The sequence below is a fragment of the Hemiscyllium ocellatum genome, chromosome 5 (assembly GCF_020745735.1).
Source record: "Hemiscyllium ocellatum isolate sHemOce1 chromosome 5, sHemOce1.pat.X.cur, whole genome shotgun sequence".
NCBI lineage: Eukaryota > Metazoa > Chordata > Chondrichthyes > Orectolobiformes > Hemiscylliidae > Hemiscyllium > Hemiscyllium ocellatum.
Window position 1 is genome coordinate 122,746,720 of NC_083405.1, and position 26,874 is coordinate 122,773,593.

At 40.4% G+C, this 26,874-nt stretch overlaps 1 protein-coding gene across 5 annotated transcripts in view; it reads left to right on the forward strand.

Annotated features, from left to right (window-relative positions):
- The window catches only part of kmt2ca (lysine (K)-specific methyltransferase 2Ca), a 590,636-nt gene that overhangs the window by 29,412 nt on the left and 534,350 nt on the right, over window positions 1–26,874 (forward strand). The window lies entirely within an intron of this gene.

Sequence of the window (26,874 nt, forward strand, 5' to 3'; positions counted from 1 at the left end):
GCTTCATCTGAGATCATGAAGTTTAGTAATCAGTCTCGAGGGGATCATAGTGCTGAAGGCTGAACTGTAGTCAGTGTGTGGGATTCTTATGTAGCTGTTCTTGGTGTCAAGATGTTCTCAGGAGAAGTGAAGGGCAAGTGGTATGGCATCCCACGTGGATCTGTTGGTCCGGTAGGCAAATTGGAGTGGATCAAGAGTAGTGGGGAGTTTGGAGTTGATGAATGACTTTACCAGCCTTTCAAAGCACTTCATGACCACCAAAGCTGTGGCCTCTGGGCAGTAGTCATTGAAACATGCTGCGTGAGCCTTCTTAGGCACAGGGATGATGTTGGCCCTCTTGAAACAGGCAGGGACAGTGGGCTACTGCAGGGAGAGTTTGATGATGCCTGAGAAGACCTCTGCAAGTTGATCTGCGCATGCTGAGTGCACGGCTTGGTACTCTGTCTAGTCCCATCGCTTTCCTTGGATTCACACAAAGTAAAACTGATCTGACTTCTGATGCAGTGACTGTTGGAATAGGTGTTACCTCTCCACCGAAATTCTGCACAAAGCAAGCTCAGAAGATGTTGAGATGATTTGGGAGGGATGTGTCATTATTTGCTATCTTGCATTGTCTATTTTTAGATTCCGTGATCTTTGTTAATTCAGTCCTTGCCATAGTCATCGGATGTCTGTTTGGGTCTCTAGTTTGGATTGGTATTGTTCCTTGACTGTCTTAATGCCTCTGCAAAGGTCATACTTGGATTCCTTATATTTGAGGTAGGTCTCCTCGTCTGAAGACCTCACGCCTGGTTTTTAGGTTCTGTATGACCTGATTCATTGAGGGTTTCCTGTTTCGGGAATACCCCAGTTGACTTCCTCGGTATGCAGTCTTCCACACATTTGCTGATAAAGTCTGTGACTCTATTTAAAAGGGTTAACAAAGTGGGTAATGGACCTGTGGTAAACGAGTCAGGAGAAATAATAATTGAAAATGAGGAAATGGCAGTTGCATTTAAATTAAGTATTTTACATCAGTCTTCACCTCACAGGGTACAAGTAACATCCTGGAACCAGTGATAAATCAGGAAATGGAAGGCCAGGTGGAGGTTTGGAATTTTTGGGGAACATTCAGCACCAGTTCTCTGGTGATTGTAGCAAATGGCTGGTGCTATAAGTTGATAAGTACCTGGGTCCTGATAAACCTTAATTTGGAGCCCTAAAAGAAGTGGCTGATGAGAAAACTGATGGATTGGTTTTAATTATCCAATGCTCCCTTGAGTTGACAGTGGTCCCATTAGATTGGAAGATATGTAACTTCTATATTCAAAAATTGAAGAGTGAGAAAGTAGAAGACGACATGCTGTATGTTCCCTTTTGTGGGAGAATCCAGAACTAATGGTTACTGTGTTAAAATCAGGATTTCTGCATTTAAAATAGATATGAGGCAGATTCTTTTTTGTTTTTAAGGTAGTTTTGTGTTTAGATCCATCTTCTTGAAAAGATGTTTAGAACTGATACCACAAATATTTTTAAGGCAGAGGTAGATGAATCTTTGTTCACCTTTCACCCCTTGTTTATCAGGGCTAGGTGGGAATGTGTTGAGGTTACAGACAGATCACTGATTTTAGTGAAAACCAGAATAGACTTAAGGGGTTGAATAATCTACTCATAATTCATAATTTATTTATGTATTTGTATGTTAAACCTTCATAGCCAAATGTGAAGGCAAGTGAAAGTCAAGACATAAGACAGAAGAGTTGAAGAAATTCAGAAATTTGGCAATGAGATGATTTGGAGAGAGAAACAGTTAACAGTTTGAGTCCATTGAGTCATTTGGACTCAAAATTAGCTTGCTTTCCCTGTCCACGTTTACTGCCACATCTGCTTTGTTTCTCCTACAGTTTGATTTTTTATTTGATTTCCAGCATCTGTACTATTTTGCTTTGAATAGAAAGTCAAGGAATTTTCATTCTTGCTTGCCTTTTTTGGCACATAAGCATTGCTGACAATGCCAACATTTAATTTTGAACCCTAATTTCCTGTGAGCTGAGTAACCAATTCAGAGGGCATTTAACATTGTTGTGGACCTGCCGTTGCATGTATTTGTGACCAATAAGAACAGCATATTTCCTTCCCTAAAGAACAATCAACAATAGTTTCATGGTCACCAGTTGTTTCATGTGCTCATACTGAGACTAGTTTTCAATTCCAGATGTATCGATTCATTGAATTTCAATTCCACTAGCTGCCATGGTGGAATTGAAATCCATCTTGCCAGAGTATTACCCTAGGCCTCTGATTACTCATCTGGTGACATTAGGATTTCCCCAGGAAAGTTAGAGATATAATCAATCATTAACTCCAAGGTCGTAAAATGCTATATCATGCTTTGAGATCATAAAATATATTTTAAATGATGTTACAAAACTGCATTCCTTTAATTCAAAACATTTGTCTCATTTTTCCTTTTTAACCTATTCTACACACAAAACATTTCAGTGTGTATTAACTATCAGTAAACTTGTCAAGGACTGCTCAAATGGTATGTTTATCAATGGTTAGCCATAATTCATGATCAGTTGTTACTTTCTGGTGGATGGTAAGAAACTGTGAAGAACCAAGTTTAAACCTTATGGAACAAATGTTATCTAAAATTGCACGTTTTCCCTTGTTTGGTATGGAAACAATGCAGGTTGTTGTGGCTTAGAGTTAACTACTTGTGATCTGATTTGAAAAAAAATTAAGATGGTTTACAAGGATTTTTACTTTTGAAGTACTTCTCCCTCCTTAGTTGAGACTGGCACTCTTTTTTTTCCCCCTCCCCCCCCTCCCCCCCCCCCTCTCCCCCTCTCCCCCTCTCCCCCCAGTTCACACTGATGCTGTTTTTTCCTTCTTCCCCATGCTTTGGTTCTTCCTGGTCGTTACCTCTTGATTTCTCCCTCCTTGGGACCAATGTGTTGTAAGATTTGGAGTTCCTAGTTACAGCATGCACCGTAATTCAATTTTTTTTTTCTCCTTTCCAGAATATGTGCAGGATCAATTTATAGCTATGAGGAAAATCAGGGCGCACATTCTTTGAAATATGGCGGGGAAGCTGCTTTTAATTGTACAATCGAATTGTAGTCGCAGGTTTCTGCTGTCCCTAATTCTTACAATGGTTTTTTTTGTTGTTAATTAGATTGAGAATATTTTGGCTTTCAGGATCTGGTATGGTATTCACTGTCGACAAAAAGACCAGTAATAAAGTTAACTACTTCTACATGTGCCAAAAAATAATAGAAGAGTGATCTTTGATGAAGTGCTTATTGTTGTAACTGGGTTTGCAATTGTATTAGTATTGATTCACTCAAGTCTCATTTCTACCCTAGGAAAAGTTATGTTGCTCCCCACCTCACTTTGCTGTGTAACCTATCCTGGGATCCCAGTGTTAGCCCCATTCTTTTTGCTTTTAAAGTATGTTTTAAAGAGATCAACATTGAAGATGAAATTAATGAGAAGACTTTCGTGGTCATATTTGAGTATTTGTAAAAAGAAGTTCAAAATGCAGTTTGTGAACATTTCCTATTATAACTCTTGTAAACATAATGGAAACGTGAGTTGCAAGCATTCAATGTTGAAATTGGTCCACGTTGAAATTATGCTTCTCCTCTTAATCTATACATCCTTTCACCCCATCACCAGAATGGATGGATGGTGTTCTTGATGCAGAGTGAGGCGAATGTTGCAGGTTCAATTCCCATACCGGCTGAAGTTACCATGAATGTCTCACTGTCTTGACCTTGCCTTTCGTCTGAGGCTTGGTGACCCTCTGGTTAAGCCGCCACCAGTTGTCTCTTGCCCTCGCTGTCCTGAGAGAACCACCATATCATCCTCTGGGATAATGGCACCTTTTTAACAAACTCCCTCACCTGATGCTCTAATTCAAGCTTCATTTGCATATTTATAAATGTGCACGTAGAATAAAAGTTTGGATTAAATAGAGTTTTAAAATGAGGGCAAAATTAGAGTTGCTTGCCCTACTAAAATGATCCTTACCCCTTGGACTTGCCTTCATGTGTTGACTTCATGTGGCTTTAACTCTACAGTGCTACAGGAAATTAGCATGTCCTTACATATTTTGCTGTATTTAGTTCTGGTAAATCCTTTCTCTGGTACTTGTTATCATTGTAGTGGTAATGGATACATGGGACAAGAGAAGGTTGCACACAAACGTGAAGAAATCATGGAAATAGGTATTACATATAATTCTGCAGACCAAAGGAAATTTCTAGGGGATATTGATGAGTAAAGAAGTGATAGATGGAATTCATTTGGTAAACAGACAGTTTAATTAAATGAAAATTTGAATCACAAGACCATAAGAAATAGGAAAAACAGGAGTAGTGTGTTCAACCCCCTGCACCTGCTCTGCCATTCAATAGAATCATGACTGATTGGATATTTCTATGTTCACTTCCTTGCGTTCTCCCCTACTGCTAATGTATCTGAGCCTTAAATATACACAAGGACTGTGCCTTCTTAGTTGTCTGTAATACAGAGATCCAGAAGCATTCAATCCTCAGAAGAGCATCTCCTTCCTCAGACTTAAGTTTGCACCTGTTTATTCTGAGACACTCTCCTCTGTTCCTAAATTTTCGTATAATGGAAAGAGTTCTCTCACCATTTGCCCTGTCAACCCCCTTAAAAATCCTCTGTTTCAATGAGATCACCTCTCATTGTTCTCATCTTGAGTAGAATCCCAGCTTGTTTAATTTTACTCTTAAGAATCATGTACTCTTCCATATTGGACACCACTTGGACGAAGTACTGAGGGTGCCAAGAGTGCAAAAAATGTCGTCTTGGAGGGGACTTGGTTCGCTATCAAGAGTGGCTCTGCAGCTACTGATTGAGCTGTTCAGGTTCTAAATGATATAACTGTGAGACTGGATCTGCGATGGCTGGTGAGGGAACCAACAAGAGGGAAAAACCTACTTATACCAGCCTACCTGCTGCAGATACATCTGTCCAAGGCAGGACTGATTTTGAGGAACCATTCAGTGCTTGTGATACCTTCATATTGAGAATATCCTCCATGTCGTGTAGCAAAATCACAAAGCTAAATGGGACAGACTTTGAACAGATCTGACAACTTTGGTGGCAAGTTGGCTCAGTGGTTAGCATTGCAGCTTCTCGATACCAGGGACCCGGGTTAAATTCCAGCTTCTGGTGACTCTGTGTGGAGCTTGCACATTCTCCCTGTGTCTGCACGGGTTTCCTCCAGGTGCTCTGGTTTCCTTCCACATTCCAAAGATGTGCAGGTCAGGGTGGGTTGGCCATGTTAAATTGCTAGTAGTGTTAGGTGGATTAGCCAGGGAAAACATAGAGAAATAAGGGAATGGGTCTGGGTGGGTTAAGACCATAAGACATAGGAGTGGAAGTAAGGCATTTGGCCCATCGAGTCCACTCCGCCATTCAATCATGGCTGATGGGCATTTCAACTCCACTTACCCGCATTCTCCCCGTAGCCCTTAATTCCTCGTGACACCAAGAATCTATCAATCTCTGCCTTGAAGACATTTAGCGTCCCGACCTCCACCGCACTCTGCGGCAATGAATTCCATAGGCCCACCACCCTCTGGCTGAAGAAATGTCTCCGCATTTCTGTTCTGAATTGACCCCCTCTAATTTTAAGGCTGTGTCCATGGATCCTAGTCTCCTCGCCTAAAAAATTTCTAGCGTCCACCCTTTCCAAGCCATGTATTATTTTGTAAGTTTCTGTTAAGTCTCCCTTAATCTTCTAAACTCCAATGAATACAATCCCAGGATCCTCAGCCGTTCCTCGTATGTTAGACCAACCATTCCAAGATTCATCTGTGTGAATCTCCGCTGGACACATTCCAGTGTCAGTATGTCCTTCCTGAGGTGTGGGGACTAAAACTGGACACAGTACTCCAAATGGGGCCTAACCAGAGCTTTATAAAGTCTTAGTAGCACAACGGTGCTTTTATATTCCAACCCTCTTGAGATAAGCATTCGCTTTCTTTGGAAGGTCGGTGTGGACTAGCTGGGCCAAATGGCCTGTTTCCACATTGTAAGGATTCTTCTAAATTAAGAATGGGTATCCAGCAGACACTCCAAAGGTGTGAAGGTCAGGCGAATGGCCTGTTTCCACGTCGTAGATAATCTAATCTAATCACTGTGGGCTATTGACAACAGCAAAATCATACTCTGGTCATACCTGCAACCTCGGCCGGGCATATGTTCCACTCGACCATTTCCATCAAGCTGGGGGTCAAGCCACATTCAATGGATAGTGCAGGAGAGCGTGCCAGGAGCAGAAACAAGCATACGTTTTAAAAAAAAAAATGAGGTGTCAACAGGTGATGCTGCAAACAGGAAAACTAGTGTGCCAAAGCCAAGTTGTTCCAATGCGGTTAAACACTGGCATGCACCTGACAATATGGAAAATTGCCCAGATATATCCTGTACATAAAAAGCAGGACAATTTCAATCCAGCCAATTGCTGTCCCATTAGTCTACTCTTGATTGTCAGTACAGTGACGGAAGGTGTCATCAACAGTGCTATCAAGCAAAACCTGCTGAGCAACAATCTGCTCACTGACATCCAGTTGGGTTCTGCCAGGGCCACTCAGCTCCTGACCTCATTATAGTCTTGTTCAAACATGAACAAAAGAACTGAATTCCAGACCTAAGCTGAGAATGATAGCTCTTGATGTCAAGGCTGCATTTGAACAAGTGTGGCATCCAGGAGCCTGAGCAAGATTGGAATCAATAGGAAGCTAGGACATATTCTCTGGTTGGCATCATTCCTGGCACATAGTTGTTGGAGATAAATCATCTCCGCTTCAGGACATCTCTGCAGGAGTTGCTCAGGGTAGTGTCCTAGGCCCAACCATCTTCAGCTGCTTCATCAATGACCTTATGATGGAGGGTTGGCCACAGGTGGGAATGTTTGCTGATAACTGTGCAGTCTTCACCATTTGTGACTCCCCATAGTGAAGCAGTCTGTATTACATTTGAATGAGACCCGAACAATATCCAAACTTGGGATTACAATTGGCAAATAACATTTGCGCCACACAAATGCCAGACAGTGTCTCATATAAGAGACCATCTAATCATTGCCCCATGACGTTGAATAGCATTTCCATCACTGAATCACCCTCACTGTCAACATCTTGGGGATTACCATTGACTAGTCACTGAACAGGACTCAACATATAAATACAGTGGCTACAAGAACTGGTCAGGAGTCCTGCAGCAAGTAACTCCCTCCCTATCTGACTCCCCAAAAGACTGTCTAACCATCTGCAACGCACATGTCATAAGTTTGACTCCTCATTTGCCTGGAAACTTGCTTTTAGGAGCTTACTTAACCTAACAACATCTCTCTGTAAACTGTTTAAACACCACTTGCAACTTGCCTTTCCACCTATCGTGGAAGGAGTGTTGTTCTTAAAAGGCGACACTGAATTGATGGTAGGTAAAAACAATGACTGCAGATGCTGGAAACCAGAGTCTAGATTAAAGTGGTGCTGGAAAAGCACAGCAGTTCAGGCAGCATCCGAGGAGCAGTACTGATTTGATGGTAAAAGCCTCAAAACACAGGGTTTTATAGCTTAGATATGAAAACAGAAATAAGATGAATTTAGACTAAATCTTTAGTGTGACAACAGGTTAATCTGAACAATTCAGGATGGTTAACAACTGCCAGCAGTAATGCTCACATTCCTATGGACAAAATAAACTCTGCCGTTTTAGGCCGTTCACCTGTAGGATGTTGTGAAGCTATTGGTGTAGGTTTCGGAGGATATTTTGTGGTATGAAATTACAAATGCAGCGCGAGAATGAAGACAGTTAGCATCAGAATGATTTAAGGAGTGATTTGATTATGAAGGGATAGAGTTTTTCTTAAAGTTGGCCGTGATTTGGGTGGGAGGGCTATTGCTTAGGTGGTGGATACATATAAATGATTTAAGTGTAGAACCTTTAGTACAAGAGTGTAAGTAACATTTTGAGGGAAGTTTGAGACTGGACTGCGTTATTGGAGATGGTGATTCAAATAAAGACCATGTTAATGTTTGGAAACAGATGGTGAAATGCAAGGATGATAATGGTGCATGGGGACAAGACAGGGGAGAGAAATTAGGACTCTTTTTGTGTGACAGGTAAAGTGGGACAGAATGGCCTGTTTCCCCCTATTAATTGATATAATTTTGTGTAACTTGTTGGATATTTACTTTGTTTGCTTAGAAATAGTCTGTTAACTTTTTTTTCCCCATTTGAAGGAGGGCAGACAGCATTCCCGAGAATTTATTCATGTGGTTTTCTAGTTAACAGAAGCATACCTTCCAAACTGCACCATTACTAGTCTAATACACTCTCTCTCACCACATGTGTACTGTCTTGTATAACATGCATGCATGCTCTTAAACACTTCAACAAACTTAAACATTGATTTCAAAATTATGATTGCTTTGCAAAAAGCTAAAATTGTTTTGTGAGAATTAGTCTTAATTGTTAGGAAGTTGCCAGTTCCAGATTAGATTTTTAATGATATCGTTATAGTATTAATGTATTGGGAGAAAATAAAATAAACCACTTGTTCTCGATTTGTCTGTGTCTTTTCAGGGACTTTTCAATATTCATTAAAAGCCAAAGAATAAGAATTTTCTTCCATTGGGGCTAAAATTTTAAGGTCATAGACTGACAGTTGTCCAATGCTCTCAGAACTACTAACTTGTTCTATTTAATAGTAACTAAATATATGATAAGTTGTCTAGGGAAGGAAATGTACCCAGTTCGTCATTTTGCATTCTCTGAGCACAGTGGAGGTATTGCAGGAAAGCTGCATGGAAAGAAAACGAAACACATGCATAAAAGTACTGTTGAACATTTGTGCATAGATGGTCTGCAGATCTTGGACCTTAGTGTCATGTAAATACTTGTTGTATTTACAGAACACAAGTTGTGTTGCACCTATATTTATCCAGGTCTCCAACCTGCCCACAGTGGGTTAGGTTAATCAATGTCAAACATGAACTTTTTTCTTGGCTTGCTTCAGTTTTTCTTTTTCAACTTCTTGGAAGATCAGATTTGCTAAATCTTTAAAATCATGGTTTTGCTTTGTCAGGACTAGAATCTTTATGAACTGTTTTGTACCTGTTTGCAGGATACAAACATCACTGCAGTTTCAGGCATTTATAACACCTCACTAGTTACTCTTGAGTTGATGCAGGGCTAATTTGAAGATAGTAACGTGAAGGTATTCCCTTATTCTTGCTCAGCGAGGTGCTGCAGGACTTTGAAGGAGCAACAATATATGTTTGTTAGAACCATGCATGTATTGGTGACAAACTTGGAACTGATGGTATTCCTGGTCTTATTTGACTAGATGGAGAAGATCACAAGTGGATTGTGCAACTGAAGAAACCTTGGTTACTGTTATTCTTGGTATTGAATAATTAAACAATTAGTCTTTTTTATATTAAATTGAAATAGCGAATAAGGCAGATAGAAATGAAGTATATCAATATGTAGAGCTAAGGCACAAATTCAAATGTGTCTTGCCATGCAATGTTCTGTTGACATCTGGTTCATCATGTTTAAATGGATGTGAAATGCACCAAAGCAAATCAAATACCTCCCTGTTAGGATCAAGAAATCTGGACGTCTAAAGGCTTTAAAAACTCTGCAGAAGAAAAAGCCATTGACCATTATTGCATAAAAGATTTTTGTGAAATATCATGGATTATGAAATGTTCACAGGAAGCTTATAAGAAATGATGTTCCACTGTTTCACACATCATCCATACAATCCTAACAGTGTGGAAACAGATCGTTTGCCCCATCAAGTCCACATTGTCTGACAAGTGGCCAGACTCGCCCTGCTACCCTATCCCTGTAACACTGCATTTCCTATGGCTAATCCACCTAACCTACACATCCCTGGACACTATGGGCAATTTAGCATGGCCAGTCCACTTAATGTGCGCATCCTTGGACTGCGGGTTGAAACTGGAGCATCCACAGGAAGCTCACGCAGACGCTGGGGGAATGTGCAAACTCCACACAGATGGTTGACCGTGACTGGAATTGAACCTGTGTCCCTGGCACTATCAGGCAGCAGTGCTAACCACTGAGCCACCATGCTGTCCTAGTCAGTAGAAAACAGACAATTGAAGAAATACTATGACTCAAATGCTTGACTGCTTGAAACAGGTTTGAGAATAATTTTTGCTTTTAGGTTGCAGTGGTTGTGTTTTACTTGGAGTCCAGTTGTTAAAGAAGAAAGCAGGATTTTAATATTTCAGACGTTTCACAGTTACCAAATGCGTTAACTTTGCAGTCATTGAAAGACTTTTCAATCAGCTGGCACTGGGTGACATAGTGATTTAGTAGTTATCACTGCCTCAGCGCCAGGGACCTGGGTTTGACTCAGCCTTGAGTGCCCGTGTGGCATTTGCATATACTTTATCTGTGTGAATTTCTGCCAGGTGCTCTGATTTCCTCTGACCATAGATATGCAGGTTAGGTGGATGGGCCATGTTAAATTGCCCCATAGTGTCCAGGAATGTGCAGGCTAGGTTGATTTTAGCCATGGTAAACGTAGGAATTCAGGGATGAGGTAGGGTGCTCTTTGGGGGGTCACTGCAGACTTGATGAGCTGAATGGTGTTTTTCCATACAATAGGGCTTTGATAATGTGAGTAGAGTGGTGGTCATTTTGAATATAGTATTGCCTTGTAACCAACAGTACAATTGATGACAAGGTAATGTCTTCTTTTGACCTTGACTTGAGAGACAAATATCGGCTACAACACAGATGTTAACTCCCCTACTCCTCTTTGAAATAGTTCCAGTGGATTTTTTTGTGTCCATCTGAGTGGTGTAGATTAGACCACCATTGAACTTTTAATCAGAAAGGCGGTGCCTCTAGCTGTCCAGCACACTGCCTCGGTACTGCACTGACATAATGGACATTATTTTTGCAACCTGAGTGGATTGGAATCTGAATCTGGAAACTTGTGACTCAGACAGTCCTACCATTGTGCGGGACATTAATAGTGGCATTTAAAATGTTGGGGGGAGGGGTTGTTGGAGTGAAGGAAATGAAAATAAACCATTTCCAGTGGCTGAAGAATCTATAATCTGTAATCACAAAAGGTGATTGGCAAAATTGAAATACTTTAATAAATAATGATTTGGAATGCAGTAATAGGTTAATGGATCCAGATTCTGTAGTAGCCTTCAAAAGGGAATGTGCTAAATATTTGAATGAGAAAAATTGCAGGGATAAGTAGAGGAGCAGCAGGTGAGAAATCATCGTTGAGGGAATAGGAGTGAGTTCAGACTGTGCCAGATGACCTTTTCCTGATGAGGCACTGTTTTATGGTTCTGATTTCTTGGTGCCAAAAATTCATCTATACTAACTGGCATTGATGTTTGTTTCGACTTAATGTGACCAAAACTTTTATTCGTGAAACACAGGCTGCACCCTGCTTTATCTAGTACATGCGACTAACTTCTAACCAAGTATATTCTCTCCAAGTCTGTGCTACCTTGCAGGGCAGAACCAGAAAAACTCACTGTTTTGCAGATTCTGAGAAAGTGATAAAAACTATTCATATCCTTCTAATTAGCATGTAGAAACATTCTAAACTAGCAAAAATTGAGACTAAGCTGGGTTTGTGTCTAAACTCCTCTTTCACTTGTCTCCTCACTGTGAAGTCCTACAAGTAGCCCCTGTATGTGGGTATTATTGCTATCTACACAAGTGATTTCTAACCTTTTTAGGAGCATTGCACACTTCAGTGAAGTAAACAATTTCACTCGCTTTAAGCTGAATTGATTGCTCACAAACTTCACAATTACTTGCGCTTATTATTGTAGTTTATTTGAGTGTTTTGCAATATAGTGCGTACATTCACTATTTGGAGCATGCACAGTGTGGAGGGGTTGAGGAAATGGAAAATAATTTGGCAGCCAGCACCCTTGAACAGTATTCTAAGGATGAACGAAGTAGTGACAGATTTCTAGAGCGCATTCCAGATATTGAATAAAAGCTGTCTCGAGCTTGAAGCTGCCATTTATTCAATTTAGGGCTTTTCCTAACCTTGGAGACAAATTCTTCCTCCAGGTCATTGCTGTTATGCAATAGAAATTGTTGATAAATCAATAGGCATAGCTAGCGATGCAATGTGTACTTAACGAGTTTTGAGAAGATTTGTAGCAGAGGCTAAGGTTCTGGATGTAGGTTTGCTCGCTGAGCTGAAAGGTTCATATCCAGACGTTTCATCACACTATTAGATAACCTCTTCAGTGGGTCTCTGGGTAAAGCACTGCTGATGATTCCTGCTTTCTATTTACATGTTTTGGTTTTTTGTGTTGGTGATGTCATTTCCTGTTGTTTTTCTCAGGGGGTGATAGATGACATTCCAACCAGAACACTTTCAACAAACACATCGAGTTAGACCCACCTATCACCCCCTGAGAAAAAGAACAGGAAAGACATCACCACAGGAAATGACATCACAAACCCAAAGAAACCCAAACATGTTAATAGAAAGCAAGAATAATCCGCAGTGCTCCGCCAGGAGGCCCACTGAAGATGTTTCCTAGTAGTGAGATGAAATGTCTGGAAACGAACTTTCCAGCTCAGTGAACAAACCTACATCCACAATGTGTGTTAATTTTAGTTAGGATAGATGATATGATGGCTGAATGATATTAATATTTAACCTGGATACCTAGATTAATTGTTACGCTTTGGGAACCTGGGTTCAAAGCCTGCCTTGGCAGATGGTGGCATAAAAATCTGAAGTTAAAAATCTAATGAAACCACAGTGATTGTAGAAAAAAAATGTCTGGTTCACTCATGTCCATATAGGGAAGATATCGGTCATGCTTAGCCTGGTCTGACCGATGTGTGACTCCAGACCACAGTAATGTGATTGACTCAACTGCTGTCAAATGGCCTAGCAAGCCTTTCAGTTTTAACAATTGCTACTGTCTTTAAACAAAAAGCATGAGACTAACAGATTACCTGGCATAGACCTAGACACTCAGAACGACGATGGGAAAAGCAGCCCAGTTGACTGTGCAAAGTCCTTTTTATTAAGATCTGGATCTAGTGCCAAAATTGGGAGTACTGTCTGACAGACTAGTCAAACAGCAGCCTGATGTAGTCATATTCACGGAATGATACCTTTATAGTCCGGTGTCCTGGATATGGCTATCATAATCCCTGGAGATATCCTGTGCTACCGACATAATAGGTCTAGCAGAAGTGATGGCAGAGTGGTATAATTTCAGGATGGAGTTGCCATGGGAGTTTTCCATAGTGACTCTCGATACCAGGAATTTCCATGGCATCTTTTACTGATTGCCATGTACTGTCCTCTTTGCCTGGTGAAGTAGTGATCTTTTGTGTTGAGGAGAAAGTGATGACTGCAGATGCTAGAGATGAGAGCTGAAAAATGTGTTGCTGGAAAAGCGCAGCAGGTCGGGCAGCATCCAAGGAGCAGGAGAATCAACATTTCGGGCATAAGCCCTTCTTCAGGAAGCCCTTCTTTTGTGTTGATAACACTTGGACCTTAGCATTGGGGATGGCAAGGGCATGGAATGTATTCTGGTTGAGGGGGTTTCATATCCACAGAATGTGCTGCACCCTGAGCCAAACTGTTCCAGTATAGCTATGACACTGGCATCTGTGGAAAGTTGCCCCAGTATGTCCTGCAGAAATGTAATCCAGCCAATTACTGTCCCATCAGTACAGTGATGGAAGGTGTCATCGACAATACTATCAGCAGCACCTGCTGCATAATAATTTGTCACTGCTCAGTTTGCGTCTACCAGGGTTATTCAGTTCCTAACATCAAGAACTTGGTTCAGACATGAGCAAAGGAGCTAAATCCCACAAGTGAGGCGAGAGTGACAGGCCATGACATTAAAGCTGCATTTGACAGTGTGGCATAAAGATTCTCAAGCAAAATTGAAATCACTAGAATTGGCGAAAACACTCTTGATAGTTGGAATCATATCTGGCACGTGCGAGGATGGTTGTGTTTGTTGGAGTCAGGTATCTCAGTACTAGGAACATCTTGGTTTTGGGACATCTCAGCTCTAGTACGTCTCTGCAGGGATTTTTCAGGGTAGTATTTGAGTCCCAATATCCTTCATCTGCTTGATCAATGACCTTCGCTCCATCAAAAGTTCAGAAGTTGGGATGTTCTTCAATAATTGTGTAATATTCAGCACCATTCATAGCTCTTCAGACACTGAAACAGTTCAATCAATGTACTCTCCATTATCAGTAAAGTGATAGACACTATTGAGGCACCTTCCATCAGGCAGCACCTGCTCAGCAACAACCCGCACAGTCGCACCCAGTTTGGGTTTCAGCAGGGTCACTCATCGAATGATTGCAGTGTTCAGTACCATTCGTAATGACTCAGATACTGAAGCAGTCCATGCTCAAATGCAACAAGATCTGGACAATGTCCAAGCTTGGGTCGACAAGTGGCAAGTAACATTCACACCGCACAATGGTCATCACCAATAAGAAACACACTAACCACTGCCCTTTGACATTCAACAGTATTACCATCACTGAATCCCTCAGTGTCAACATCCTTGGGGTTACCATTGACCAGAAACTTAACTGGACTCACCACATAGAAACTGACTATAAGAGCAGGTCAGAGATTAGGGATACTGTAACGGGTAAGTCGCCTCCTGACATCCAAAGCCTCTTCACCACCCACAAGGCACAAGTTAGGAGTGCGATGGAATACTCCCGACTTGCCTGGATAGGTGCAGTTCCTGCAACACTCGAAGCTTAACACTGTCCAGGACAAAGCAACCCGCTTGAATGGCACCACATCTGCAAACAATTCTTCCACCACCAGTGCTCAATAGCAGCGGTGTGTACTATCTACAAGTTGCGCTGCAGAAATTCACCAAAGATCCTTACGCAGAACCTTTTGAAACCCACAATCACTTCCATCTAGAATGACAAGGGCAGTCAGTACTTGGGAATACCACCACTTGCAAGTTTCTCTCCCTTCTCTGCCCCCCCACCCCCAACAGGCCACTCTGACTTGGAAACATACTGCCGTTCTTTAACAGAGTTGTTGGTTAAAATCCTGGAATTCCCTCCCTCCCCGCATTGTGGGTCAACCCACAGCAAGTAGACTGCAGTGATTCAAGAAGGCTGCTCACCACCACCTTCTGAAGGGCAACTAGGGATGCACTTTCAATGCTGCCTGGCCGCCAACATGGAAACTAACGTTCGCTCCCCGCATGCCAGGTAAGAGGGAGAATTTGAGACTGAACAACACCCAGAATCTTTCTAGATAAAGAAATTCAGCTTGATTATCTTCTAGTTGATTTAAATAACTCAAGAATTCAAAGAAGAAAAAAAAAGCTAAGTTCCAAGCATGGAATTGAGGGCTGACTGTCACACGACAGATAATTGGAAATGTCAAAAAAGTGTGAGGAAAATAGCTTTCCACTTTGTGACCTGGACTTTCGATCTTTGAAATTTTGTTCAATATGTATGCTTTCTTTTCCATCCACAGTTTGTACGTTAAACCATTTCATCTCTCTATTTTAACCATAATTGTGTGTGTTTGTGCGTTTGAGGTTCTAAAGGAGCATATATTAAGTTGCATAAATTGGCAATCCTCCTTTTTCATGCTGTTTGTTAGATTAAATAGTTCTTTTACTGAAGAAACCTGTAAACAAGTCTCAGGAAAATTGGTCATTTTGGTGATCTCATGGGAATTTCATACATTTTATGATTTATACGCTTCTGATGGCTTGTGTGTCAGCGTGTTTATTGGTGCACACTTCTCAGCTTGGGCACTGGTTTTGTACTTTACCAGTTTCTAGACCGTCGGGATAGCTGCAACAAAACCGAATAACACATGCTTGTTTCCTTCATGTCAGTTATGTCCTTTGTAGTTCTTGTATTTTTGTGGGGGTTGGGGGAAATTGTCAGTTTCTCCTAAACATCAAAGTTTGTGTCTTTGGTTACACTATCTTTTCCTTTATTAATTGTCAAATTAGAGACCATGTGTTAAGTTTTTTTTCCTGAGATTCTTGTACACTTGATGCAACTACAAATGCCAACTTCTGTGAACAAGCAACCAAATTTTATTAAGCACAGTGTAGTACAAGCTTTGGAAAAACCTTTAAGTCTTTCCTTTATACAAAATCTTTACGTCACAGTTAGTCATGTCAACAAGCCAACCCACAGTCGATCCCTCACAATCACACGCCACTCGAGATACAATGCAGTGACCACCTCACCTCCAGAGGCAATGTAATGCAATGGTCAAATCTGTTGGAAATCATTTTTTTGTAATGAGAAGGGAATAGTCAAATTTCAACTGTATTGTTCTTATTGATTTCTGGATGAAAATGTAAATTATCCCTGAATGACAAGGAAATGGCCATGTAAAACTCCCGCATTCCACCTATAAGACAAAGACACACCACCTTATCCCCAGGGCATTCAATTTCTTGCGGGTCAGTAGAGCAAATGAACCCTTTAATATCTCATGCACTGAAAGTCAAGATGAAGGCATCCCAATTCGGGGCTTGGGCTTATAGTTAACTGTAACAGTTTCTAAATTACAATCCAATAATGAAGTATATTTGAAGGTATTGCCTGTATGCAAAACTGATGAGAAGGCTGAAAACCGTTTACAATATTTGAGATCTGATGGCCGTTTTGTTTTGTGTAATTGTGCCAAGTGTGGAGTGCTTCATTTAATTCTTCAGGTTTGTGCCTACAGTTTGAATTTCTTTTGGCAAGGGCATTTCTTTTCTATTTCATTTAGGAGTATTAATAAAATGAAAGGAGCTTTCAATCAGAGAGTCGTGGGTTCACATTTCTGTGAAATATAGAGGACTTGATAGATCACATGGAAAGGTTTGTTTTCCCCTTGTGGGAGAGCCTAGGATTAACCTCCGAATAAGAGGTACACATTTAAAACGCATGAGGAATTCCTTTGGTAGTAAATTTGTGGAATTCTTTACTGTAGAGGACTGTTGTTGATGGGTCATTAAGTATGTTCAAGGTGGAGATAGATTTTTAATAAGAGAAGAAAGGATTGTATGGAAAAGGCAGGAACATGGAGTTGACAATTATCAGATTGCCCATGACTTTGTTGAATGGTGGAGCACACTCATTGGGTTTAGTTTAGATTACATTCCCTACAGTGTGGAAACAGGCCAGTCGGCTTAACAAGTCCACACCGACCCTCCGAAGAGTAACCCACCCAGACCTATTCCCCTACCGTATATTTACCCCCGACTAATGCACCTAACACTATCGTCAATTTTAGTATGACCAATTCACCTGACCCACACACCTTTTGGACTGTGGGAGGGACCCAGAGGAAACCCACGCAGACACTGGGAGAACGTGCAAGCTCCACACAGACAGTGTCTGAGGCTGGAATCGAATTAGTCCCTGGTGCTGTGAGGCAGCAGTGCTAGCCACGGTGCTGCCCGTGTGAGCCACTCTGCCACCCATGAATGGCCTCCTCCTGCTCCCGTGTCTTATGATATAACTGAAAGGATGGACTTGATCTGTATTTTACATCTAATTTCAGTTTCATTTAAGTAGGAGTAAGAAGGGGTTAATCTACCACGACATCAGTCAGATTTCGAACACTTTGTACTTAAACTCTGCCTTAATCAGTGATGTGTTGCACAGGAAAAAATTAAGGAAGTCATAATGGTTATTTTGTTACCTCTTGTGCAAAAAAAATCCAACCATGTTTTATGCCTGTTAAAGTTTTTATTTGGTTCTCATGTCAAAATACTCTTGAATTCAGTGTGGAAGGTCTGCCAGCTTTAGAGTGTAAATAATTAGTTGAGCAGTTTCTACATGTACCTTTGAAGATAAACTTGCTATTTTCCAGAGATTCTTTACAACTAGCACTATGATGTATGCCACTGGGTGGATTCTTAAAACTTGCGCTACTGGCATGGATGTGTTCATGAACACCTGTTCTGTACACTTGATTGCCTTTTTCCTTAACATTTTATTTTGCTTTGACATTTGTATCAAATGGCTGTTGAATTCTGCCACTAAATGGGTGATCAGTTTTACTGGGCTGTTTTATTGAAGTTGGTTAAGTATCTCAATTGTAGTTTCAATGGCGTCTCGGAAGCTATTATCTTAAGAGGAGTAAATATTTGAAGCCAAGGGAAATGTGTGGCTGTGAGGAGAGAGCAAGACAGTAAGATTGATTGGGGGCCTAGTAACAATTCAGAAATCAGCTGAATGACCCATTTGGTCCCATGGTGTGAGGAGCAGGATTCAAGTTGCAGTGATATACTTTTGAAACGTGTCAGTTCATTGGTGGGGGGGGGGGGGGAATTGTATACAGAAATGATTGGGTATTTGGTCATTTTTTTTGAAATGGTATTGTGAAAGAAAACCGGGAAGCCGTGTGAATAGTACAAGAACATCTCCAGCTTATAATTTACATTCTATCAATAAACCTGATAATTGAGAGCGTCACAAGTTTTATATAAACTTCAGGTATTCTCTTTAACCTCTACTTTAATGCATTGTGTATATAGTTGAAACTAAACTCTAAATATTAAACTTTTGAAAGATGTTGCATTTTGTTTTAATTGTATCTCCTGTCCAGTGCAGGAAATTTTGAAATTTCCAATTTTGAAATTTTTCTGGACTGACTTATGTAACCCAAGTATGGGAGAATGTAACAAATGATATTTTCTCACTTTCTCTGATCTTAACTCTGCTTACAGTCTTGCAGCTGATTTTGACAACTTGGTAATGCAAGGGCTTTGAACCTCCGTGCCTCACGCCTGTGATGCAGCAGTTTGTCTAGCACTATCACATCAATTTTCTTCAGAATAAATCATTTTGAATGTGTGAAACATGTTGACTTGTGGATTGCAAACAGATTGTAAAAATGGCATAATGGGGTCATTTCTATCACACTACCATCTGTTGTTAATTGCATTTCTATGAAAGCACTTTTGGTGGTGTTGATGTAAGCTATGGTGTAAAATAAAATTGTTTCAAAGGATTTATATTGGAATGGGTGCATTTCACCTCACATGTTTGTATCAGGAGCTAGACACTTGAGAAAGGGTTGATGCATATAAAAGTTGCCACAGTCCCAGAGGGCGATATGCCCATTCTCATTAGAAAAACCAGATTGACAAAGTGCTTAATTGGAGAGTCACCACACCTTAGGAAGAATTTGAGAAGGCAGTTCTTCCCTGGTGGCCTGAACTGGTAAGGGAATTAAGCCCCTGCTGTAGTTGTACAGTCCAACCAACAGAGCTAACCACTCTCCAATAAATGAGGTACTCAGTGTCTTCTACTCACGTACACGATGTCAAGTATTGAGTACTTGGTGTAGTTTGTCATGCTTCTTTCTCTCTCTCACTCCCCTTTTCTTTGTCCTTATCTCTACAAAACCTTTGAGCTGAGGAGTTGACTGTCTAGTAATTCACAGATATAGTCCCTTATTCCTCAACTCTTGCACTTGATGTTTGAACCTGTTATTTTTCATGTTTTTGAGGTTAGTCATGCATCACCTTTTGTTAAGAATTACCCATCGTGATCACCTTTTGTTGTCATCTACTTTTGCCAAGCATCTCAAAAATGTGTGTGCACCCTCATGCATTGGGCTATTGATGTTCCAGATGTTAATTTACTGTTTGCCAGCAACACCTCTTAATTGGCTGTAACTTCAAAACCTTAATGTTGATTAAATTAAAACTTAAGGGTTATGAAAATTATTCTGGCAAGCTATTCAAAGAGTAATTATTCATCATTGCAATTATAGCTGAACCTACTAGACTGATTGTCTTATTATTGGCAGTTTGCTATTCTGAAGTGGAAGGTAGCTGGAAACAATACAGGCAGTTTTCCTATAACATGGTAGTTGCATTCCTGTGTGGCGCCATGTTATAAAAAAAAATTGTGTAACAGAAATAATGGGGCCTATGGGAAAAATAGCATTGGGGGCGAACCACCAAAAAAATCAATAAAAAAAACAGTTAGCCAAACACAATGAAAGCACAGTCTAAATAAGTTATAAATTTCAATGAACGAATACAGTAAATGTAACACTTTAAGGGGTTTCTGAATTTTAAATATAGTCTTGTTTGAAACTTGCTGGTGCTCGCTCAGCTGCTGATTTAAATAACATTTTAAGTGCTATGTGGCTTCTAACTTTCATTTCCAGCTAAGAAGTCACTTCATAATGCAGATAAAGACATTCGGACAATGGGGTTTCTCCCCAACAAGCTTATACCCAAAAACGTTTCCAAAGAAGAAAAAAAGAGTGAAACCATTTTTTTCCAGAGGGGATGGCTAAAGGGCTGGGATGTTCTGAACGGCTGGAGGTTTTGATGGTTCTGTGGTATGAGAATGAGCTGCTGAGACCCTTGGATTTCCCCATCCTCAACTTCAAATGGAGACTGGGTGTACTTGATTTAGGGGTAAAAAATGAGATCTGCAGATGCTGGAGATCACAGTTGAAAATGCGTTGCTGGTTAAAGCACAGCAGGTCAGGCAGCATCCAAGGAATAGGAAATTCGACGTTTCGGGACGATTCCTGATGAAGGGCTTATGCCCGAAACGTCGAATTTCCTATTCCTTGGATGCTGTGCTTTAACCAGCAACACATTTTCAACCGTACTTGATTTAGGCATGACTTGGGGATGGGTGGGTGGGGAGAGATGAGGGTCACCAGTGGTCCCTCCTTAGTTTCACACCCACTCTATCTTACCCCCCCCGCCCAACATACATACATGCATCTTCTCTTGTAAGGTTGCCTGTAACTGAGCCTATGCTTAACACTCCCTGCTTACTTTCCAATACTGGATGGACATCACTGTATTTGCATCTTCTTTCTCTCTCTCTCGTGCTCCCACTCTCGTTTACGCTCGCAATCTCATCCTGCTCCTCCCCCCAAAAAAACTCCATGCATGATCCCAATATTCCTTCCAGCAAAAATTTCCGATGTTTGCTTCTGCAGAGGACAGTGGGAATTGATCTGGAATTACTTTCTTTGTCAAGTTGGTATTTCCTCTGAAATGGTTAAACTGTTAATCCTGGGAGCATGTTTGCGGCTCTCACTTTGTTTTTCTCACTGATGAAAGAGAACGGAACAACCTTAGTTGCAGATGGAAGCAAAAACGACACACACAGATGGCAACCTGGTGCAATAGATGCACAGCAGGATAGAGCACAGCCAACTGGTACTACAGGGGATCAAATCGCATAACAGCGAATGGGAATTGGCTTTACTACTTTTAAAAATCCACAATTCACAAATTGCATTGCATTCAAGTTGTGTTTACAAAATTTGTGTAAGAGGAGAACTACCTGTCGGGAAAAACATTTGAATTTGAGGACTGGTGTCCAATAGTGCTCTAGAGATCGGTGGTAAGACTGATGCCATTTGTGTCTACAGAATTAATGAAAATTGTAACTATTGAGAAAATGATTTGATAGTTTTTAACTCTTATCAAGATAAGAAAAGGAATAGGAATTACAGACAATCCTAGACATCTGCCAACAAATATACATGTCTGAGGGGGATGAGCTTGCCACTGTTGTTTGACTTTGAGAGAATGCCATATTATACTTGTTGGGAGGACAGCTGCTGAACATGTACACTTTTTAGGGAAAAGAACTGAAATTGATCGTGAAAAGTGAGATCTTGGAGTTTTAGTTCATTTCCGAAGCTTCATGTCCAGAGCTGGCTGACAGTAGCTAGGGGGAATGCAGTGTGAGAGTAGATTACAGGATAATGCATTTAAAGATATTATTTTGTACTTGAACAATATCGGAGCATAGAACCAGGAGAAGACCATTCAACCCATTGAGCCTGCCCTGCTGTTTGTTATAGTCATGGCTGATCAAACATGTCAGTGCCTTTTATTCACCCTATCCCCATAGCTCAGTATGTCACTGAGGAGACTAAGACCCGTGGACACAGCCTTAGAATTAGAGAAGGTAAATTCAGAACAGAAATGTGGAGACATTTCTTCAGCTAGAGAGGTGGGCCTGTGGAATTCATTGCCGCAGAGTGCAGTGGAGGCTGGGAAGCTAAATGTCTTCAAGGCAGAGATTGATAAATTCTTGATGTCACAAGGAATTAAGGGCTACGGGGAGAATGCAGGTAAGTGAAGTTGAAACGCCCATCAGCCATGATTGAATGGCGGAGTGGACTCAATGGGTTGAATGGCCTTACTTCCACTCCTATGTCTTATGGTTGTCAGGTATCTGTCCATCTTTACCTTGAACGTACTGAAAAGCTGATCCTCCATAGCCCTCTGTGGTAGAAAATTTCAAAGGTTCGCAATCCTTGGTTTAACATAATTGCTCTTCTCTTTGATCTAAAGTGAATTGCCCTTTTTTAAAATTATGCCCCCTCCTAAGCTGCTCAAATAAGGGAAAGATCTTATCTGCATCTGCCTTATGTATCCCTTTAGGTATTTTATAAGTTTCAATAAGATCACCCCTCATTCTTCAAAGTGCTAGAGAATACAGGTCCTTTTTACTCATTCTCTCTCAGGAAACATGTTTGATGGATATTCATTGCACTCACTTTATGATATCTTTTGTGATATAAGGGCACCAAAACTTCACGCATTACTCCAGGTGCAGTCTAATCAAATTCTTGCACGATTGAAGAAAGACTTCACTACTGTTGTACTCAAATCCTCAGGTTTTCTGTAGCCTTGGTTGTAACTTTGTTTGCAACTTTTGGTTTCTTCATATAGTTGATTGCCCTCATTCCCAGTAGGTGGTAGTTTCATTTTTGTGCGAACATCTGGAGCAGGCTCCTGGCTTTAGTGAGCATGCATTTGTTGTGTCTCCAACAGAAAACTAGTCCTGGCCGGGGTGTTAGATGCCTTGGATACTGTGTCAGGGCCGTACATATTAATTGGGGACAGAATGGTCACCTAAATTAGTTTTGATTACCTAAGGAGTTAGAGGACTCAAATGCTTCCATGCATTGGATTTTTGCTTGTCTCAGAAGAATACATGGGTGGGGTGGGGCAGGGAGGGAGACGGGGGAGCCGTAGTATGTGTTCCAAGAAATGGCTTTGCATTGGACAGAGAGATTAGACGTGTTAAGTATTTTTCAGTTAGTATTTTGTCTTGTGCTTAATCCATGTTTCTACAGGTTTAAATGGTCATCAGTCTTCTTACAGAGGAACCTCGATTATCTAAATGACATTGGTAGGGAGCATTTTGTTCGGATAATCGAATGCAGGATAGCACGGCTTAGCCAAGCATCGGAACCTTGTAATCTTGTTCGGATTATCCAAATTTTGGATAATCAAGGTTCCTCTATTTTGTTCATAGACATTGTGGTTGTAGTTCTCTAATGGAAGCTGCAAATGAGGCACAGTTTTCAAGAACACCCACAGTTTGAAAACCGCATGTCTGATCCTTTACTTGAAAGTAAGACATTAGGCACTGTAAACAGCAATGTTGCCACAACCACCTCCGTTTCTGTTAGAACATTAATTTGGGCTGATCCTTGCTTTATGTACTCAACTACAGGCAGCTGGCAGGTTGACGCAAGAGGTTTAGGGGTTAAAGATTACAATCACTTACAGAAGGGCTGAGGATGAGAAGAAATGGGCTGTCTTTGAGAAGGAGAGGGGCAGATTGCAGTTCATTGATCCATGTTAAATTGTAAATTGAAAAGCTTTTGACTCTGTGCAGTTGAACTTGACTGTGTTTATTAGTACTTTTTAAGTGCTTTTGTATTTTTGTAATGATTTCTTAAACACAAGTTTTTAAAAAAGATTATTTATTTGATTATGGAATGTAGGTGACAGTGTCACATTTGCACTTCCCATTTAAAAAAGTTGAGTTTTCATTTGATTTTCATTTTACTTTTCCTGATACTTGCTATTTTATTACTGGATGTTTTTTAAAAATTGATTTTTATTTCAGATTGCTTTGGTAGGATTTGAAGTCAATGCTGGGGTCTAGATCAGAGTGGTGCTGGAAAAGCACAGCAGATCAGGCAGCATCCAAGGAGCAGGAAAATTTATGTTTCGGGCAAAAGCCTTTCATCAGGAATAATGCTAGTTTACTAGTCTGTTCCTATAGCCACAATTTTGTTTCCAGGGCTACACTTCCACCTGGCTAGACAGGCATTCAAGAACGGATTGGATGATAATTTGGATCGAAACAGTGTAGAAGGATATTTTAAGGGGTGGGAAGGAGGAGAAGCGGGAACTTGACATTCGATAATGCTAATTTGAAGAGCTGGTGCAAGCATGATGGGCCAAATGGCCACCTCCTGTGCCCTAACAATTGTGATTCTGTGAAGAGATGCCATTCTTTGGCCAGCCTGTGTGTGGTATGGCATGTGATCATCCTGGCTGCAAATGTGTTGCTGGTCAAAGCACAGCAGGTTAGGCAGCATCTCAGGAATAGAGAATTCGACGTTTCGAGCATAAGCCTTCAGTGATCATCCTGGACATGTTCAGTTTTTAAAACAAGGTGTCTGTTTACGCTTCATCTGATTATTTTACAATGGAGTACAGCATTGGTAAAAAGCTGCAATTCATTAGTTATGGTAACGAATCTTAAGTTGGATCATTTGGTAATGACTAACATTGGAGGATATGGACATGTTTTAAATCCAGATTTTACTGGTATGCTTTCACTTTTGAAAGGTTTGTTCAGAGTACCGCTATGCCTCAACATGCCATTTTATTTTTATACCGATACTGCTCATCAATTATTTTTAGACCTTGTCTAGGACAGTGTGAGAAGAAATATGTTTGTCAAAGATGCAAAGGTCTTTTGGGTGTGTCAAATCTATTAATCTCCATCATTCTTCAGTCCAACAAGCACTCAATATGTAAGTTGCCTATGATGATGGAGCGGGGGATAGGGGAAGTAAACAAGTGGAGCAATCTTTCATGAATGTAGATAGCGAAAATATTATACCTCCATTTTCTCCTTTTATTAAAAACTGTCAGCCTTGCCTTTCCCAGCATTCTCTGTAGACAGTGGTATGGTTGTAAGGTTTTTTTGTCATATCAAGTCACTTTTTGGATAGTAACATCTTGGTGTAGTCTCTTTTTTAGTAGCTCTGAAAACTACTGACTCAATTGCTTTTGTATTTTTAATTCTGATTTCCAAAATTCGCAGTTATTTTTCCTCATTAATCTATATGCATATGTTTTGACAATTATTTTTAAAATAAGCTTTTGAAATTTGTCTTTGTGATCCTCAACATCTAGCTTTAACAATGGTGTGATTCTGTCTTTGAAGCAATATGCTGAGACAAAACTGCACAATGGCCTTATCATGGATTTTCTTTTTTTTTAAAAAAACCAAAAATCTTTTACAAAGCGCTGGCTCATCTAATGGTGCTTGGAACTGACTGACTAACAGACTTCCCACCCACCCAACCTCGGGAGATGGGTGGTGTTCCAAAACTGTTTGCACAAATAATCTCTTGTGAGAGTCTGTTCAACTTTTGAAATGTTGTAAAGGTTAAAACAGCTTCAATCAGAAGGCCACCCTGTGAATGATCAAATGTTAACTTGAAAAACAAATCCAAGGACAAAAGTTTGATACAGCTGATTCCTTGTTATATATCATTTATAGAAAGGATTGGTGAATTATTAGATTTCTGTGAAATCCTAGATTGAATTTTATGCAAAACTAAATTAGGAATCACTAGAATTGAACTTGTACCATGTTCAAAACAAGTATGCTGAGGGAATTTATTTAGGCTGCTCCCATGAAATCATCGATTCTGGCATTGAGCAGTTTGATTAGTGAGCCATTATGTCATGAAACCACCTTCCCACAAGCATGAATGGTAGATGGCTGTAGTATGAGGCAATTATTCATATCTCCCCTGATAGACTGTAAGTTCGATTTTATTTTTTAATATATCAACTCTGTACATAGTAAAATAAAGGCTTTCGAGCAGCAACAAATGCTTGAATTTATTTACTGGCGTTAATAGTAGTATTTCAGAAGGGACTTCAAAGAAGTTAAACAAAATTTGATACGTAGTGATATTAGAGCAGGTGCTCAGAGGTAGATTTTAGTGTGTTTCAAGGTGGAGAGAATGACTTAGGTCGGGAATTTCAGAGCTGAGGGTCTCCATAGCTGACTTTGAGCGTACTGGTGGTGGAGCACTGAAACTTGGAGGTTCATAAGAGGTCAGAATTGGAGGCAGATAAAAAGTGGTGAGAGGCCACAGGAACGTTTGAAAGCATCAATGAAAACGTTTAAAAGGGAGATGTTGTTGGACGTGGAGCCAATGATGAATAAATGGACTTTGGTGTGAGTTAGATTGTAAGGTCCAAGACAATGATAGGATGAGGAAGTGACAGGAAAACAATTCCAACAGCGAGTGCAGGGCAGAAGGCTGACCAGAGACATTGGGATGTTTGGATGCACAGATACAATAAACATGGCTGAGGAAAATATACAATATGTAAATTTAACTTGATTTTGTAATTCATGGAATATAATTTCATGAATTATCTCTTTACTGCCTCGTGGCAGACAAACTAAGTGCTCAGTTGCTGTTCCCCTGATTGGTTGATGCATATATTTACTCATGTCAAATTTTGTTTGGAAAAGATACCAACAGTCTGACCTACATTTTGTGTAGAACTCATCAATGACTATACAGTAACCTAGAATTGTTACTTGGCTTCATCCAGACAGCAAAGCTCATAGTATGTTGCTCTGCTATGTGCATTAACTTTGTGATCCTCAGACTTTGAATAACAGTATTTTGCTTCGGTGTATCAATTTTTGAGACTAAACCAGTTTGGAAGGACTATTTTTTCTTAGAGGATGTTTTTTCTCAGTTTGGTG